This window comes from Canis aureus, chromosome 23 (genome assembly GCF_053574225.1).
Source record: "Canis aureus isolate CA01 chromosome 23, VMU_Caureus_v.1.0, whole genome shotgun sequence".
Lineage (NCBI taxonomy): Eukaryota > Metazoa > Chordata > Mammalia > Carnivora > Canidae > Canis > Canis aureus.
Window position 1 is genome coordinate 3,738,446 of NC_135633.1, and position 21,061 is coordinate 3,759,506.

Below are 21,061 nucleotides of genomic sequence, written 5' to 3' on the forward strand. Positions count from 1 at the left end.
ATGACAAGTCATCTTTCAAAATAGCATATACACAACCAAACACATACAATTATTCATTTGACATTAGTTATAAAAACAAAACATTGGGAACATCCTTTGCCTTTTGCTCATATGTAAAGAAATCACTTGATAAATTATGATGCATTCCCACAGTGAAGTACTGTTACTACACAGCTATAAAAAGAGAAGAGTCTTCATGAAGTGATACGGAGTGATTTCCAGGATATATTATTACTTCAAAAAAGCAATATGCCCAAGAGCATATATTGTATGCTACTCTGATTTTTTAAAATAATTGAGAAGTAAAAAAAAAAAATATATATATATATAATCTTATTTTTTCAAAACTAAAAAACACAGTAACAATAATCCAGAATTAATCAAAGTGGGTGTCTACAGGGTAGGAACAGGGAAGAAAGAATAGCAAAGGGAATGTGACTTTGCTAAATACATTTTTGAATTTTTAATCCTGTTGATATTTTCTATATGCAAAGTAGAAGATTTGATCAACAAGGATAAAGAAAAATCATAAAATGGACATTAAATCATAAAATTGAATATAAGCACATATAATTAATATAAAATGCATATCAAATTGATAAAATAAGCATAGTGTAGTTGGAGGAGGGGAGAAAAAAGAAAATAATTGACCCAAATACCTGAACTATACACTGCTAGTGGAATACAAGAAAAAATGACAACAAAAAAGTGAAGAAATCTTGAATATTAATGGTTGGTTTGTTGTTAGTATAACAGTTCTTAAAGTAGTTTTTAGTGGTCTACATAGTACAGAGCAAGTACAAAAAGTAGTTTTGTGAACCAAAGATTTCCCTTAGAGACAGGAGACACACAGATGAGAAGAAATAGAGGAAAATGTGGCTTTGGGTTGAAATCGTGAATATCAGTGCAATTTCTTTATGTATAAAAATATATTTTCCTAATACTGTGCACTAAAAAGGCCTAAAAACATCGACTCCTAGAAGCAACACGTCTAGTGCTTACATCTTTATTTCTAAATAGCATGACTCATGGAGAAGACCAGGTCTTTCAGGAAAAATGGTTGATTCTACGTCTATGTGGGGGAAAATTTATAGCAGGCCGAGACCACGTTATGTGTCAAAGGGTAAAGAGTAAAGGCAAACTAATGGGACTTGTTAAAGGACCCAGATGCCTGCTTGAAGCGACTGGTGCAATTTGACAAATTTCAATGTCAAATGAAATTACAACAGCAAAGGATTGTATCCTATTGGATTTTAAAAGAACAACAACAAAATACATTCATTTATAAGTTCACCAAAAGATATACATGCAAAAAAAAGATATATATGCTAAAATGTTCATGAGGATATTTTTATGCTATAATCCTTTGAATTTCTCTGGTGTTGGTTATTACTTTTCCTCCTTCATTTCTGATTTAATTTGAGTTCTTGAAGAGTCTGACTAAGGGTTTATTGATTTTGTTTATCTTTTCAAAGACCAGCTCCTGGTTTCATTGATCCTCTCTATTTCATTTATTTCTTCTTTAATATTTTTTCTTTCGTTTGGTGGCTTTGTAAATAAACCTTAGAACTATGTGCAATGTATGATCCTTGGTGGTGTGTACGATTTAAAAAAAAGAAGAATGAAAAGAAGAAGAAGAAGAAGAAGAAGAAGAAGAAGAAGAAGAAGAAGAAGGAAAAAGAAGAAGAAGAAGGAAGAAGAAGAAGAAGAAAAGGAAGAAGAAGAAGAAGAAGAAGAAGAAGAAGAAGAAGAAGAAGAAAGAAAAAGAAGAAGAAGAAGAAGAAGAAGAAGAAGAAGAAGAAGAAGAAGAAAGAAAAAGAAGAAGAAGAAGAAGAAGAAGAAGAAGAAGAAGAAGAAGAAGAAGAAGAAAAGGAGAAGAAGAAGAAGAAGAAGAAGAAGAAGAAGAAGAAGAAGAAGAAGAAGAAAAGGAGAAGAAGAAGAAGAAGAAGAAGAAGAAGAAGAAGAAGAAGAAGAAGAAGAAGAAGAAGAAGAAGAAGAAAAGAAGAAGCCGTATAAGATATTATTGGGACAACCAGGGGATATGAATGGGAAATATTAATGTTAAAATTTTTAAGTGTAATATTTCTATTTAAGTTACATAGAAAAATGATTTTTTCTATAAGGAATAGGAGATGAAATATCTAGAATTGACATGGTTAGTAAAACTTGCACTTCATTTTTCAGCAAAATGAATAAAAATATGGCAAAATGTCAAATATCAATGTAGCTTGGTGAAAATAAAGGTGTTCATTGTGCTTTTTACTGAACATTTTTTGAGGACTACAAGTTTTTAAAAACGAGGTAAAAAAAAAAAGATAACAGAATGGCTTCTGGAATGGTTCTAGGCCTCTTGGCTCCTGGGTTCCTGGTGTCCTTTCCTTTTCCATGTACTGGAGGAGGAAACCATTTAGTTGGTGGGGGTTCTCACTGGCTACTGTGCATAAAATCATCAGAAAATTTTGTTAACATTGTAGATGCTGAAGCCACCCTCAGAGATTTCTGATTCAATAGCCAGGATAGGAATCAGGTATTTGTGTTTGTAAGCACTGATTCAAGCACTTCTGGTAGAATTGAAGCTAGAAGTCACATTTTGGGACGCTGGTGGTTCTCAAACCTAGATGACCACAATCATCTGGGAGATTTTATTTTCTATTTATTTAGTTTTTAATTTTATTTTTTAAATTTATTTATTCATCAGAGACACAGAGAGAGAGGCAGAGACCAGGCAGAAGGAGAAGCAGGCTCCATGCAGGGAGCCCGATGCAGGACTCGATCTCAGGACCCTGGGGTCACAACTTGAGCCGAAGGCAGAAGCTCAGCTGCTGAGCCACCCAGGTGTCCCTAACTGGGAGACTTTAAAAAGTACTTATATCTGGGCCTCATTTGAGACTTTTTTTCCTTTAAGTCAGAATCTCTGGAATGAGATTAGGTATTCAAATCACAAAAACCCCAAAGAAGCAGATAGAATCAAAACAAATTCAGTTTCCCATAAGATCTTGATTTGAGGTTCACTTGATTTGAGATTCATAGAAGGACACTGGTGTTCTTTGCCCAGGAAATATTCTGATGGCTATTCATGACGAAGTTTTCTGTTTCTGAGAATAGTTAAAATCACAATGGAGAACTCTCAATTGCTTTTTCAGGAAAAAAGATAACTTTAGTTAATCAAACAAAAATGAATCTTTTATATAAACAATAGATTTTATCTTTAAATCTTTGCTATTATATGGAATCTTCCTTTTTTTGATTTATTACAGCTTTCCTTTGTTCTCTGTAAATCAAAGAAATATGATATGTGAGAATTCTTACATGTAAGCATCAAAGCCTGTATTTTTGCAAAGAATATATAATCTGGGTAGATCATGCATAAAGAAAAAAAGCTTTTTTTTTTCCCCCCTCTCTTCTCAAACAAGAGAGAGGAAAATGGGAAAGAGATTGATAAGAGATTGATTACATCCAGGCTGGCACGTCTGGCTAATAAACATACTGTTTTTCTAGCTGAGAATTTTCACTGGCCATGTCTTCGCTTTGGCATTTCTTCAGAGTCTTCAAAATACAGCCCCCAAATCATATGCAATAGAGTCACTCAGGTTATTTCTTAAAAATGGAGATTCTTGCCCCAAACCAAAACAGAGCATCAGAGTGTCTGGAAGTAAAGCCACATGGAGTCTGCATTTTAATAAGCTCCTGGGGTGATGATTATATACAATTAGAATAAACACCAAAAATTGGGAAACGCTGATGCATTATTCATCTATGATTCTTAAATGTCTGATTGGAATATTGGGATATTCCTTGGAATATTCCTCTTTTCTAAACAATAGTAATGATCATGGCTATCATTTCGTTAATGTTCATATTGAGCTAAGCGCTTTGCATTTACCATTAGATTTAATCTTCACAACAGTGCTCTGAGGGATGTATTTTCTGTCCACTTCTAGAATGAGGAAATATAACTTCAGATTGTGGAGCACACTTGCTAGATGGTCTGTAAACTCAGGGCTAGTAATCCCAGCCAGTTGTGTTAGATTACAAAGCCCAAGATTTTTACCTGCTGTTAAACAACTTTGCATTAAAACATTTTTGGTAGATGATTTGTACAGACGGATGATAGCTGGCTAGCCCCGTAGTTATTAATGGATGAACAGAATGATGCATAAATACATGAAGAGGTGAACTGTGTGTGGGAAGTAATGGGCAACACGGAGAAGTATGAAGTGCGTGCTATGGAGCAGAATAGGAAGAGAAATGCAAGATTGGCCATGGAGGGAAATGTTTTATGAAGGGGGAGGCATTTCTGAATGAGGCCTTGAAGATTAAGTAAAAGATGAACAGCAGAGACCTACAGAGCAGATTCATATGGATGGAATAACATATATGGAGAAATAGAGGTAGGAAAGCATGAAGATGGAAGAAGAAACAACATGTTACAATATGTAAGGTAAAGAGCAGAAGACAATAGTAAAAAAAAAAACAAAAACAAAAAAGGACTAGATATTTAGGTTGAGGGAAGATCATATTGGCCCTTCAATGTTAGTTTAATTAATTTGAACATGATTCAGGAGGCAAAGAAATGTTTACAACAATTTCAATTATCATCAATCTCTCTCTTTCTCTGCTTTTGTTTCTCGCCTGAAATACTTATCCTTTGATCATCTGCTTGGAAAATTAGGCATCTGTCAAATCTCATTTCAGATTGTCATATCTCCGCTCATTTTCCTTGAAAACTCCCTATTCTGCATCTCACCTCAAAGCTTAATTGCATCTTACTTATCCTTGTCCTGGTAAAATTATATTCAAACTTTGATTGTAGCAGAGTAATTAAAAATGTGGGCCCTGGAGTGAAGATCTTACCTGGATTAGAATCCCAGCTCTACCACTTGCTTTCTAAATAGCCTAAGTGATTCACACCCCCTTTGCCTCAATTCTCTTATCTGTAAAATTGAGATTATTAGTACTACATGATGAGATTATAGGAATTATTAAGTAAGCTATACAGAATAGTATATTAGTTTCTGTAAACGTAGTAAATGCTTTGCAAATACTAGCTATTACTTGCTACTATGTTGGCATTTATTATTTGAACTAAAGATATTGGTCTACATGTTTCTTACTAAAGAGTAATTTCTTTAAAGGCAGGAATATATGAAAGCATAAATAAGGAAAACACCTAAGTGTTTATTATTAACGTGCACAGAGTTAGTATGATATGTATTTGTTTGTTGGGTAGATATGTGAGGAGTATAGAATCCTATGGTGAAGTTTAGGACCACAGACTAAATCAGGGGCTATATTTTGAGGCATGGAGCTTTTTTTTAGGAGCTATGGCACTTCGGATTACTTTTTCATCTAAATCCAATCATATTTCAGAAATGCCCATTATTAGGATGAAGCAGAAACTGTAATAGAAACTATCTCACACAAGCATATATGTGAAAAAAACACACAGCTTGACTTTCTGGGGAACCCCCCATACTGTTCTCCATGGTGGCTGTACCTTCCCACCAACAGTGTAAGAGTCTCCCTTTTCTCCACATTCTCACCAACATCTGTTGTTTCTAATGTTGATTTTAGCCATTCAGACACGTGCGAGGTGATGATATCTCATTGTATTTCGCTTTGTATTTCCCTGGTGATCAGTGATGTTGAGCATCATTTGATGTGTCTTCTATTAGCCATAGGAATATCTTCTTTGGAAAAATGTCTATTCATGTCTTCTGCCTATTTCTTACCTAGATTATTTGAGTTTTTTGCATGTTGAGTTTGATGATACTTTATAGTTTTTGGATACTAATCCTTTATCAGATATGTCATTTGCAAATATCTTCTCCCATTCTGAACATTTGCCTTTTAGTTTTGTTGATGGCAACCTTCGCTGTGCAGAAGTTTCGTATCTTGGTGAAGTCCCAATATTCTTATTTTTCTTTCATTCTCTTTGTCACCAGAGACCTACCTAGTAAAACATTGCTGTGGCTAATGTCAAAGAGGTTACTGCCGGGGTTCTCCTCTAGGACCGCAACAACCTGGATGGAGCTAGAGGGGATTATGCTAAGTGAAATAGTCAGAGAAAGACAAATGCCATATGATTTCACTCATATGTGGAATTTAAGAAACATAACAGATGAACATAGGGGGTAAAAAAAAAAAAAAGAGAGGCAAACCATAAAACAGACTCCTAATGGGAGAGAACAAACTGAGGGTTGTTAGAGGGGTGGGCGGGGGAGGGGTTAGATGGGTGATGGGTCTTAAGGAAGGCACTTGTGGTGAGCACTGGGCGTTGTGTGTAAGTGTTGAATCACTCAATTCTACACCTGAAACTAATATTGCACTGTGTGTTAGCTAACTGGAATTTAAATAAAAACTTGGAAAAATAATAAAATTAAAACATCTTATATGATTAAAAAACAAAAATAAAATAAATAAAAATAAATTGAAATGCTATTTGCCAAAGTCATTGTTGCCCATGTGAAGCCTCAGGTTACCTCAGTTCTGGGAGAACATGCCAATGTGTTGCAGTATTTTTTCTGGGTCTTCCTGTTCTCATTATAGCATTGAATCTGCTCTTTGCATTTAACATATGACTTAATGGTCATGTTTGAAGCCTGAGGAATCTCAAACAGGATATTCAAGCGCAGTAAGATGTCTCTTTTCACAGTGGGGCAAGAGCTTTAGATTGGGTCAGGGGAATTATTGAGTTCCTGTCATCTATTAAGTTTAGAAGAAATGTAACATGCTATTTACCCAAGCATTGGAAATAAAGAAAGCATATTTAAAGGACACATTTTAGCAAAGTTTAGCTCCAATATTTTGTATTTCTGGGGACCAATTTCAATTAAAACGATCCTCAAGAGGCAGAGGAAATTGGGGACAAGGTGCTACGTTTGCACTTTATATAATTTCTGCCAAGTAGTCTTCAGCACTCATATACTCAGCATCTTTGAAATAGCCCAGTGTTTTATTTTTCTATAATAGCACTGAAAATGCGTTTCTGAAAAACAGTTATACTATCAAGGGAAGCATTGGTATGATTAAAAATATGAACATTGCTCAAAACTGAGTTTTTTTTTTAAACTGAGTTTTTATGGACAATTTTACTGGATATGTGGGGATCACACTTGTGCTTTTTTATTTATGCACAAGGGTCACCATGAGAATGAGAAGTACGGTCACTGAACAATAATCATGATAACAATAATAGCTAATATTGTCAAATGTTTACTATGTACTATGCATTACCATAAACACTACAGGGGAATAAACTCATTTAGTTATCTTTGCAATAACTGTATGATGTAGGCACTATAATTATTTTGATTTTTCAGATGAAAAGGCAAAAAGGAGTGAAGTAATTTGTTCAAGTAAGCAGCTAAGCCAGAATTAGCCTGGTGATCTAGCTCCACAGCCCATGATTTTAACCGTTGTATTAAACATAAACATACCATACTATACAACCCTATAATATACTACTTTATTGTAAATGCATTTTTTTCATGAAGTATCAATTTGATTTCCCATTTAATCTAGCAATGGAAATAACTAGAGTGAAAATGTTAAATTAAGGAGACTAACTTCCTGGAATATTTTAACTATGCAAACTTTAGGGTGCTCATCATTTTTCATTCTTCACTCAACAAGTATTTCTTGAGCACTTAGTATGTGCCAGACACTTAGCTGAGCCCAAAGTTATGGTGGAGACCACGTTGGACAAGTGCTGGGCACTCAGGGGACCAAAGTAGAAGGACAAGGTGACAACATAATGACAATCACCAAGGAAACGAATGAATCAACTTCAGTCCTGAGGAAAATGAAATGGACCCCAGAGGATGTAATCAAGGAGAAAGGCTGCTTCAATAACATGGGAGGAAAGTCTTTTTGATGGGGTGACATTTGAGTTGAGTCCTTGGTTGTGAGAAGGGGCCACCCAAGAAGCTGATCTACAGAAAAAGAGTTCCAGGAAGAAAGGACAGCCAGAAGAGAGCTGTGAAGGCTAGACAGTGCTACGCTTTCCAACAAGCAATAGAAATCTCTCAGCCACAAGTCATGACTCATTTTCAGAAGGTTGGATGTAAATGGAGATGCAAATTAGCCCTGCTTCTTGCTGCGATAAAACAGAGCTCTACTTAGCATAAATGGGAAGTCACCAACTTGTCCCCACATGAATAACAATGTGCTTGGGGTATTATTTTTCTGCTTAAAGTAGCAATGTATTATCATATAAATGATTTAATAATGTCTTGATGCATTTGTGAATATATAATACGATTTTCATTAAATAAGAGATGTCAGGTTCAAAAACCTGAATACAAATCCGTAAATGACTTTTAATCCAAATTATAATTAATATAAATATCGAAAAATTCTAGACAAAAATTAACAAAATTCCATGAAATGCTTAGAGGAGTTGTCTAAATTTAGTAGAACTTTGGATTCAGATTTTCCATATCTTGGATAATATTTGAAATAACTGTCCAAAAATAGAGTAATAGTTAAATACTATCCAGACATAATGAATTTCTAGGCAACAAGTGATGTTTGCAACGATCTGTAAAAATATAAAGACCCCTCAATCCTCCTTCCTCTGCTCTACATTATTTTTTACACACAACACCTATCAGCTTCTAAAATACTATGTAACGTTCATATTCATATACTTCATGGATTTTCTACTCTAGGATGTGATCAACACCAGGGCAGAATCATTGACAGTTTTGTTCAATTATATGAAGACTAGAACATTTCCTGGCACTCAGTAAGTACCCAACAAATGGGCAATAAGTAAATAAAAATGTTTTGAGGATGCAAATTTTAGAGACTATTAATAAGTCAGATTACTTCCTATGTCTTTTCAGTTTTAATGTACGATGCTAAATTAAGAGCACTGATTTCAAAACCTAATTTCGAACGTACTGAAAAAAAAGTATGTCATACTAAGTAAATACAAATTAACCAGTTTTTAGCTTTAAATTTAAGAGAGATTCCCATAGAAATTGTTCCTATAGAAATTGTACTGACAAAGTAAATGAGCAAGTTTCCTCTTTGTGATTTCCACAAGCTAAATGGACAAGCTAGTCTAATTGGGTTAATATGCTACACATCCTGTAAGTTCAGTCCTGTGTTAAACACAAGCGCGCACACACACACACACACACACACACACGATGTTATCACAAAAGATAGTAGTAGAGGTGGAGATTGATATTTTCATAAAGAGATTCACGAAACTGTTTAAACTTCTAAACTTTGGTTTAAAAAAATTACTACACAGCCTATCTAATGGTTCCTGTAAACAATCCAGTTTTTGTCTGCCATATTCATGTAAGAGAAGGATTTTTTTTTATTTTAGAATCGGTCCAGCTCTTACATCTCCCACTAACTTATGACATTCATAAACACTTTCATCTGAGCACAGTAAAATGTTTAAGTAAAGATTAAGACTGATATGCAATGTGCTAAGTTATAAACTACAGAATAAAGGTTAGAATAAAAAAACCTTGGCATCTAAATTTTGGTACATGCATTTGGGCATATATAGCTTTTCTGTTACTAATTATTTTCACTTTACTAAGAGAATAGATGTCTGGATGTCTGTCATAGAACCTTTTACCTACACTTAAAAGATGTAAAGAGTAAAGCTCTTCACCCTCATTATAAAACCAGAAACAGACACAGTATTGTTTGTTTTTCATCTATGACTCGTGCTTTTTAGAAAAAGAAAAATATCTTCAGATATATTTGAGAATCATTTAAAAAATTACAATTTCTTAAGATTTACCTTATTTTATTTGTAAAATCTCGAAATAAAATTATCTAAGATGTTCTGCAATAAGAAACATATTTTGACAAATACATAAGTATAAAGTATGAAACATTGACAAAAAGAAAGTAAACACAATTTTTAAAAATCAAAATAAAATAAAATTTTATTTTATTCCCCAAAATGTTTCAGGGAAATGAAAAATATAATTTGAAGCTTACCCTATTCCAGATGCTGTATGTAAAGATTCCATAGTAATTCTACTTAATCCTAACAATGTACTTAGTAGGAAATGTAATTAGAATCAATTATATAGAATTAAAAACCCAGATTTTAGAGATGATAAGCAAACTGTTAATATCACATAAATGAAAACTCCGGAATTCACACCCAGTTTTGTCAGACTTCAAAATCTTAATTACTCAATGCATGGGATCATGATAGAAAAGGGCCCAGAATAATAAGAAGAAATTATAGCTATAATAAATGAATAATTAATTTGATAATTATTTGATAATTATAACTTGATAATTATAGATTATGAATAACTGAGTTTGGGTAAAAGTATATATTTTTCCCAAATTAAAAAGAAATTGAAACTGCATGTAACCCTATTTCTGACTCAATAAGAATTAGAGTAAATGAATCTAGTACTTGGTAATTGAATACTTTCCAGACATTTGAGTTAGTGTTTCACACCATCAAATCTCACAGATTTGAGGAATGCACACTTATTTCTTTCATAAAAGGTTTGTCTTTTTAAAACTTTCAACCTTTTTTGAAACAATACAATAACAAGAAAAAACTTTTGAAGAATGCATTGTTGAGGAGAATGCAAATTGGCACAATCTCTTTTGAAGGGAATTTAGCAAAAATCAACAAAACTACACATGTATTTGCATTTTGATCTAGCAATTTCACCTCTGGGGATTTTATTTATAACACTATGAAAAATATGTATACAAGTTTGCCTATTGAATCATTTTTTTTAAAGATTTTATTTATTTATTCATGAGAGATTCAGAGAGAGAGGCAGAAATACAGGCTGAGGGAAATTCAGGCTCCATGCAAGGATCCCAATGCAGGACTCGATCCCGGGATGAGCCAAGACAGATGCTCAACCACTAAGCCAGCCAGGCGTCTCTGAATCATTTTTTTATAAATGTAAAATATTGAGAACAGCCTGAATGATTACATATAGAAAGATGATTTAAAAAACTATGATGCATTTTCAAGGTGGAATAGTATGTAGCTGTAAAAACAGAATGAGAGCTCTACAAATACTCTGTTTATATGAAAGATAACCTATAGAATTTTACAAAGAAGAGGAAATAAGAATATATATACATACTTGCTCATTGTGCGAAAAAAAAAACCCACAGAAAGATAAATTCCATTATATTGAAATTGGCGACCTTCAGGAGGTGCACGGAATCAGAGTGAAAAGGGTAAAAGAGATGGAGGAAAGTGATATTCCTCTGAGTATCCTTTTGCCTATATATCTGGCTTTAGACCCATGGTAATGCTTCACATTTATAAACAAACAAGAAAATGAGTAGAAAGAATCAACAAAAGTGTTGGTAGTGGACAAAAAATGGAATACATATATGTGTATCATATATATCACATATGCATATACACACATTTAATAAAGGAATTGTATCAATGCTAACTTACTGATTTTGATCATTGTGCTATGGTTATACATAAGAATAAAATATTCACTTTTTTATATAGGAAAAGGGACAACCGTGTCTGTAACTTTCTTAAATACCTTCTAAGACATAGAGGAGAAGCTGAAGGGATGTGCTACGGGGAGTGCGTATGTCTGTAAATCACCTGTGAGGCATGTTGGCCATTGATAAAGTAGGTAGAGTCTATGCATGATCACTATGTTAGCTTCAGTGCTTCTGGCTCTGTGTTTAAACTGCTTTAAAAATTCTGTAAATAACACATTTAGTTTTATCTCAGAATCTATCTTTTCCATGATGTCAAGGACAGTGTATCTGGAGCCTACTATTGCCTCAAAGCAATCTCCCAATGGCAGTCTGGGCCCAGATATTCAAACTGAGTGAAAAACAGAAAGCAGCATATGTGACATAGGTAAGTATTTAATAAAAACAATATAGGAACCACATGCAGCACTAACTTAATCTCTGTAAGATTTTAGGAATGTGAACAAAAAAGGCTTGGAATAATAGCCGTAATATATCCTGAAATCGGAGATGGGTATTCATTCTGAGGGGAACTATAACACTGAGCAATTCTCCTACAAACTCTTATTGTTAAGGATTTCTGGCTGCAAAGACAGAAACCAGATTGAAACTGACATAAGCAAGACAGGAAATTATTGACTCCTATAAAGAAGAAGCCAAGGGCTAAGAGTTTTTTTCAAGAACACCCGGGTCAAGGACCTCCAATGATATTATTGGTTCACTTTTCCTCCTCTTCACTCCACCATCCCCTTTTTTAGCTTCATTGTCAGGCAAACTCTCTCTACAGAATGAGCATGTAGGTCCCTGGCAGCTCCAGGAGTGCATATCCTCAGCTTACACCTCCTTCTTCCCCCTTCTTTGGAGGGGCATCTACACTTGACTCTTACGGGTTCAAATTAAGTTATACTTGCATCCACTGACCAAAACCAAGGTGACAATTATTGTGCTAAATATGACCATCTCCAACCAGACCTTACAGAACTTAAACAGGGAAGGTTCCTTAGAAGAAAAATTGAGGCTCATTTATTAGAAGGGCAGGGTGGGGTGGGGGGGAGTTGTTCCTTCCTCAAAGCAGGTTTACTTGATAAAGCCAGCTTCAAACGGAAAAGAACAAATACATATAAAATGTTTCACTATAGCCCCGTTTCTGTATCAGGTGCCTTAAATAAAAATCAACTCAAAGATTTACAAGTTGCCTGAATTCATGCACCTTAGAAGATGCAGAATAATACTTTAACTGTTTGGCTCAGAACAAGCTATAATTATATAATAATAATGATAATACATAACATGTATTGACTACTATCTGGCAAGAACTATGCCCAGTATCTTACATTCATAACCCTAATCCATGTTTAAAAATAAGATTATGAGGCAGGGCTCATTATACTCATTTTATTCAGGAGGGAATTGAGGCATATAGAATTCAAGTTGTGTTTCAAAAGATATATGGGTTATGAGAAGAAGCCCTAGAGGCTTAATTCTGATTCATAACATTCTCTTACCCTTGTGTTGACAAGTGTAGTTTATTACTCTTCTGTTTTTGAGCAATAATGCCACTAATTGAAGATGGTTGGTTCACTACTATTGATCAGTATGTCAGAGACAAAGTTGGACAAGTTACCTTCTCAGAAATCATAGACTATGAATTCTACTGAATCTCCATCAAAACAAAGGAATAATATGAATATGCAAGGCGATAGTGGGTCACTGGCGACTTGTCTGCATTTTCTTCTTTTAAGTATGATTCTCGGAGAGCTTGAGCAGTCTTAGCAGACTGGAACACGTTCTCCAAAGGGCCCTGACCCAAACCAAAAGCCCTGATCACAGGGCAGGACTCCTTAGGACAGGCCTCAGATTTAACCGCAGGCTGATCTTATCCATGAGTCACCTAAAAGAAAACTCTACAAGACAACAACAGGAAATGGAAATTCTGGAGAAGAACCAGGAACATTCTTGTGAAAAGACAGATCTTTAATAAGAATGACATTAAAGAATCATCTTATTTCAAAATTAAACTAACCAATGAAGCAGTAAATCGAAAGAATCTCAATCTAGAGGAGGGATAGAAACTGCCTTTAGATTCATCTACCCCTTACTTATTCCTTCTTGTAGTCAAGGTATCTTACAGCCTCTTTGCAGAGATGCTGACTTGTCCTCATTAACAAGGATTCACTATTGAAGACCCTCCGCCCTCCAGTCCTATACTCATATCCCTATTACTTTTCACTATTAATGCTTTCCTATCTGTGTCCATTTCCTCCTCTGTTCTCTGCTCAAAGAGAAGAGAATGGGTTACAAATAAATCAACCTATTTTGTTGAACTATCCATTTCTATGATTTTACTCACTTAAAATCTTGTCTTAAAAAGAGTCATATTTACAGGAGGCTCAAGTCTTTTGGCCAGTCTATTTTCATCTCAGGGTGGCCTACCTTCCTTTGCATGGCATGGATCTCAGGAGAAAGCAAGAAAGCTTTGATTCTGAAACAGATTTAGGCTAAGAGTAAAGGATCAGAAAGTAGCAATGATTTTACTATGGCCCAGTAAAAGAATAAAGAAGAATAAGAAATCTCTAATAATTGTTCTTCTTTTATTCACGTTCAAATTCTGGCTTTACTTGTGTATTGACATTTCTGATGCATGCAATGTGACATAACAACTTGAATATTGGGTAATATATATATATATATATACACACAGACAAACACACATACACACATATATACATTTATTTACATATATCAATTTTATTTATATATTTAATAAATATATAAAATATATACAATTTTAAAAATTAACCTCTTTTGTAACCTCTTATAGGTATGGAGGGTCTTGAACTTAAATAACAATAAAAACATATGCTGTGGACCCAGGAAATATGCTCATGAAGAAGTAGTGGTCCTCAGGTTGGCACCTAGCATAAGAAGAAGTGAAGAGGAGAGGTTCTGTGTTAGTTTTGAGAAGAGATGAGGGCCATCCATCATTTACAAGTAGGTGGTAAGATTTTTTTTTTTTTTTAGGGTAGGATAAGAACAACAGTAACAACAACAACAAAATGAGGGGATGGGTTAGCATTCTAAACACATACACACACACAAAGTACACTCTAAAGAAAGAAAACCAACTTAGGATATATACCAAGATATAAGAGGGGGGCTGCACGCCCAGAGCTAAGGAGCTACTCATGGCATTTATGACACACTTTACCTTTGTCAAAGTTCCTTTATATCCATTTTCTTATTTTATATTCACAAAGGGATGAAGTAGGTATTAATACACTGAGTCAACAAATAGGGAATATTGAAGTAAATGGCTTGAAGTCACATGGCTTGTTCAAGGTCACAGAAAAAGGGACGGGAGATCTAGGCATCACGTCACGCTCATGACTCAAAGCTTTATGTGCTTTTGGCAATAATTATCGGGTTGGACAATTATGTTGTCAGTTATGCTTTACAAACACTTAAAGGCACTGTGTTTTTGAATCTTACCAACACTGAGACTTCTAGGCTGAGGAAAGTTAATGCTAGTTGGATTGACTGATCAGGAACCTTAGAGAAATTTCTACCTGAAGCTAATATGGTGGAGCTTGTATCTACTCAGAAAAAAAGTTCTGTTTATGTAAGATATAAGAGCCTTAACAAAAAATCACTGTAGGCTGTAGCACAATACAAATAATTGGAGGGTCCGCATGAGTTTGGCCCGGAAATGGCAGTTTTTGCCATAGGATGCCATTCTTGATTATTTTTTCTTCACCAAAATCTTAAAGTTATTAATTCAGTTTCTGAACACACAGACTCAACCAATTGAAAAAATACATACTGCTTTGGCAAAAGACTCGCCACCAGATCTCCCTTCAGCTTTTAGTCCTTCCAGGATTGTCTTAGTCGCAGAGACAACAACTACTGCATTCAAGAGCCTGCCGCCCTTCCATGGTTAGTCTACATCCACTGACTGATGGGAAGTGTGGGTATAAAGGCCCAACCGTTCTGCTGCTCAGTCCTATTTCCCCCACCTCCGTTTCAGGAGTATTGATCCCAAAGGCATTCTTTACTAAAGACTTAGCAAATATATTACACCTCTCTCAATCTCAGGGATTGCCTATCTAAGACCTAACCTGTGACAACTGATGCCAGGAATGGGATTAGAAAGCAGAAAATCAAGATGAGGTTTTCCTTTTTTTTAAAGATTTTATTTATTTATTCATGAGAGACACAGAGAGAGAGAGGCTGAGACACAGGCAGAGGGAGAAGCAGGCTCCATGCAGGGAGCTCGACGTGGGACTTGATCCCGGGACTCCAGGATCACGCCCTGGGCTGAAGGCAGGCACTACATCACTGAGCCACCCCGACTGCCCCAATATCAGGTTTTCATGCTAGACTCCTTGTTACCCTGTGGCAGTGAGGATTTTATCCTTGTTTTAGAAGGAGCACAGACACTGCTCTAGCATCATGGGGCAGTCCAATGTCAAAGCTTTCACCAGAGGGAAACTGAGAATGCACGCTGGTATAAGGGAATGTACCAGCTTGTGGGAACAGATCAAGCATTTGAAAAGTATGTAGGCCATAGGAACCACAAGGGCTTAGTGTTACGTTTGACATCTCACCATGACCAACTACATTATTTCAGAACTGTACAAAAGCATAAGCTTAAAATTACTCGTGTCCTCTCTGCTAAGCCAAGATATGAACCACAACATCTCAAACGTGTGATCTGGTGTAGACATCTGGGGGCCCAACCGAGGAGGGTACATTGTGTCTATGTCACTAGAATGATAACTCATGTGCCGCTCAGGGAGGTGCTTAGCTGTGTTGAAGTCGGATAGATTATGACATTATATAGGCAGGCTTACAATTTTAAACTCTTGATCAATTTTCCTTTATTCTTAGGTTTGACTTTAACCAATAAAGCTGACCACAGCTTTATTTGTCTACGCAGTAGGCAAGGAAACAAGAATTCTGTTGAACGAGTTCATTATTGTGTGTACCCAAAGCAAAATGTCGTCAACTCACTGGTCACACAAAACTGGAGCTGGTGGGGGAGGGGGACATGGTGTTGGGAAGAGTGGCAAGATGGAAGACAGAGGTTTGCCAGAAGCAAACAAGTGGAATCAGGCTGTCTTCATCCTATAGCTCAGGATCAAAAAATAAATGTCGAGAGCTTATTTTGAGATACAAGGGGAAGGAACTTCTCAATGGTGACCACAGAGATGAATCACTGATTGCTTCACCATCTCTTTTCCACAAATGATTTGATTCCATGCTATTTATCAACCTTTTCCCAAAGAGCAAAGATGGAAACGTGTTGTTAATCAGACCAGCAGATGGCTCCAGTGCACAGGCGATCCACCAAGGCTTTCAGGGATAAAGCAGTTACTCCAAGGAGCTTGTTTCTGAATAGAGGCAGGTGTCTGAAGAAAATCATTGGAGGCATAAAATGAAATACAGCCAATGCATGAGGCAATAGGAAAACTTTTCAGTAATATAAATTGTCACGTTTTTTCCCAGAGTTTAGGGTGAATTTTTATAAGTTAATATTTAAGTTTGGTAAAGCAGATTTTTTAACCAAACTAAGATCATGCTATGCTATTTTCCTTGCCTTTTGTTGAAATGTAATCTGGCAGCTTTGACTATGTGACTTAAAAAAAAAAAACATAAAATAAAACCTTCAAGAAGTATTTGATATCAAAAAAGGAAAGTGTAGCAGGGCAGTATTTATTGCTGTGTTATTTTACTAAAAGAGGCTGCTGGGGGTGGTACCTATTAGAGTGATTCCAGCAGAAACTGCTCCTCCTTGGGGCATTTGAGTCAGGAAATGAGAAATAGTTACAGCATATAAGAAACTGGTTTTGCCACTCTTCTACTGAAAACTAACAGATGGCTTCTATTAATTTACAAGTCACTTGGTATTATAAATTCAAGGTCCCTGGAGATCTGGTTTCTGTCCACTTCTCTTGCTTCATTGACTGCTTTTGTCCCATGTGCACCCCATGCCCCAAATGTAGAGTATTATCATCATCATCATCATCATCATCATCATCATCATGTAATGTGGGGCTTGAACTCCTGACCATGAAATCAAGACCTGAGCTGAGATCAAGAGTCCGATGCTTAACCGACTGAGCCACCCTGGAACCCCACAAAGTATTATTTGCTGTGCCTGGCACACACAGTGTTCTTTTGTGCCCCTTGCCTTATTTATCATCTATTGTGCCTTCCATTGGGAAAACCTAGCCCTCTTCTCTGAAGGTGTATCCCTACACAAGTCCAAAAGGCTCCACTCCAACATCAACTTTCTTGAAATCTTTCCCTCTCTACTGGATGGCTCAGTTTCTCCTGTACTGTGTTTCCATGATGTTCTGTATATGACCCTCTTGAGTTCTCTTTTTTTTTTTAAGGTTCTATTTATTTATATTTATGAGAGACACACACACACACACAGAGAGAGAGAGAGAGAGAGAGAGAGAGGCAAAGACATAGGCAGAGGGAGAAGCAGGCTCCCTGCAAGAAGCCCGATGTGGGACCTGGACCCCAAGATCGCGCCCTGAGCAAAGGCAGACACTCAACTGCTGAGCCACCCAGGTGCCCCTCTCTCGTGAATTCTTAATCACACCTGATTCTCATTGATTTTTTACTTCTCTGATCACTTCATTGGACTATGGGCCTTAGAGAGCAGTAGCTATTCATTCCTTTGCCATCATTGTTCAACAAAGCACTCCAAAGTGCCACTGCATGCAATCTGTGATCAAGCTACAGACTAATCTGTACTTACTAAGGAAACTTACAGTCCAGTAGGAAAGACCAAGAAATCTAGACATCATTTTACTATAATATTAGAAACACAAGAAGTGGTAGTGCAATTTGTGGATGTGGCCTAATTAATAAGGCTGCTCTGATAAAGTGACTTTTGGAAGTAAATGGGGCAACGGCAATGTGCTAACTAAAATGGTGACATGGAAGAGGCGGGACAAGTGTCCCAGGCCTCATGAATAGAATATATAGAATGGAAAAGGGCAGAAGGCAATCACAGAACCAAACCAAATGCCAGGCCAGTGGGTATACAATGTAGAACATGGACAGGAGAGAAACAGCAAAAAATAAGAGAAGCAGATTCAAGATTCTAATTTCCATCCTGAGGACAATGGAACATTTTTGAAAGGACTGTGGGAAGGGAGGGACATAATCAGATTTGCTTTTTAAAAAGAATATTTTAACTCCCTCTGTGGAATGACTGGAACAGGAAAACAAACAAAAACAGAGCGACCACTTAGAAGGCTTAATAACGAACTGGGGGTTAGATCGTACTGACTTGTGAAAAAGAGAGTGATTTCAGCGACAGTAGAGAGAGATGAGCAGTAAACAAGATCATTCCAAAGCAGAATCCACAGTTTGACTTTCGATTGCATGCCAGGACCAAAAACATTAGTAAAGTTTATTTATTCTCTTTTTCCATAGATTTTCACAGTGGCTGGTATATACAGCAGGTCTTTAAAAGTATTTATGGATGAGTAAATAGATAAATGAATGGATGAATGAAAATAAATATATCTCTGGACTGAGAATCATTTAAGGCTACATCAACCATGAATATATTTACTGAACTTTGGGACTGTTTTTTCAGGAGAAGAGTTTAACAGGAGAAGAACAAAAAGGACCTTGGGTTGATGTCATCATCAATATCTCAAGAAACCTGACCTCACGTGACTTTGTCCAGTCTATTGGGTTGGTGTTGGCTTGCATGTAATGGTAGCAAAATATGAGAATACATGGTGTTGCCTCCTGAAGTATAGATAAAAGTTTAGGGATCTAGGAGTCACTTAAAATTTCCACTGAAGATATCAACCCAATGTGGCAGTATCTAGTGGGCTTGAGGACGCTGCCAGGAATGACCACACAGGTTGGGGCCTAATGAAAAGGATGACCAGGAGTGGCAAGAAGAAAGAGTCAGGGGGTAGATGCCACATTATGATCTATGTCATTTAGAAAGACTTTTAAAGATCAGTGTGGTGAAGTCCAATCAGTTTTCAAGTCTAAGAAGTAAATGGCAGCCCAGGAATAAACATTACAAACAATAGTTTAAATGGTCAGTTGGAAATTAGTGATGACTGAAACCTTCGAATAGCTTGGGAAGGTGGCTCAGGATTTTGCTTATGTATGGGGTTGGCTACAGAATGTGTGTGGCATTGATGTGAAAGACTGGGGGGAAGGCACAGAATTGGGAAATCCAAGAAGTGTCAAAGCAGAGGCTGAGTTAGTAGGAAAACTAAATGTATATTGGATCCCAATACTGGGGCAAAGTATATCCGAGTGGTCCCCAAAGTCCAAGGTTAGGATTATATGATCCACAGTCACAGAGATTCCACAATACTGACAACATAAGGGGTCTCCACCCACCCCCCACTAATTATGGAACACTCCTTTGTTCCAGATACTATATTAAGCACTTTACATCTAGTATCTTATGAAATTATGTCAGGAGGCCTTATCTTCTTCAAGTAGAAGATGAGGGAATCGAGCATAGGAAGTGATACAACATTTCTAAAGTCACACAGTGAATGTGCAGCTGGGATTTAAATCCATGACTGCCAAACCCACAGCTAATAATCCTAACCCTACAGTCTAGTGTTTTACCAGAAAACAAAAAAAAATCCAGGAACAAACACAATGTCCAGCCTATCTCGTATGCAGTCATGATAATTTTATGCTTGGGCCCCATGGTTTAAACAATTCCAAGGAAAAATCAAGATGCAAAGAAGTAGTCCAAACAATGACATGGCTGGCATGGAATGATCAATTAAATGGCGCATCTCTTCTACTGCAGTTATGCCCCAGGCAGATAATGAGGTTAATAAAGTTTAAAATTCAGGGTGCCTCACACTTCATATTTTCCCATAATAATTTTTTGGTAAAATCTTCAAAAGTCATAATGCGTAAGGATGGTTGTCTCTGTGTATCTTGAGCTTTCTGGGTCATACCTCACTTTCTATCAAGCGGCACCTTGGAGTGATCGTGCATACCTCTGTGACCTAATAGGGGGAAGCTGAAGTGGGAACGCAGTTATCTTTGGTTTGTGAGTTATAATTATGGGCTTCTCAGACGCATGGATGTAGAATTAAGCTATTGCTGGCAGTCCCAGTGTGGAGATGGCTTCTAGACCTATTCCTGCCATCTGCTGTGAACATACCCAGCACCAGGTATGCTGGTGGCACGAAGGTGTGAGGACAGTGGTTGTGGCTGGGAAATGGATCTGTCCTATGCTGCTTCACTCCAGAACTTGTGCTTAAGGGAAGAAGAAACAATACTTGGGGGAGCCCCTGGGTGGCTCAGTGGTTGAGCATCTGCCTTTGGCTCAGGGTGTGATCCCAAGGTGTTGGGATCGAGTCCCACATCAGGTTCCCCGCAGGGAGCTTGCTTCTCCCTCTGCCTGTGTCTCTGCCTCTCTCTCTGTGTCTCTCATGAATACATAAATAAAATATTAAAAAAGAAACAATACTTGGAATGTACCAAGCCAGAAATATGTCCAAGGAATTGTTCCAAATCTTATAGATCATAAATAAGAAACTTGAGAGAGGTATTTCCAAATTTGGCATTAGTT

General features: G+C 36.6%; 1 protein-coding gene and 1 long non-coding RNA gene across 6 annotated transcripts in view; one reads left to right on the forward strand and one right to left on the reverse strand.

Moving 5' to 3' along the window:
* Positions 1-21,061, reverse strand: part of ANO3 (anoctamin 3) — a 373,740-nt gene that overhangs the window by 320,209 nt on the left and 32,470 nt on the right. The window lies entirely within an intron of this gene.
* Positions 7,806-11,847, forward strand: LOC144295229 (uncharacterized). Its single transcript, XR_013362568.1, has 3 exons — positions 7,806-8,058; positions 8,673-8,749; positions 11,492-11,847. It is a non-coding gene; the product is annotated as an uncharacterized LOC144295229 (long non-coding RNA).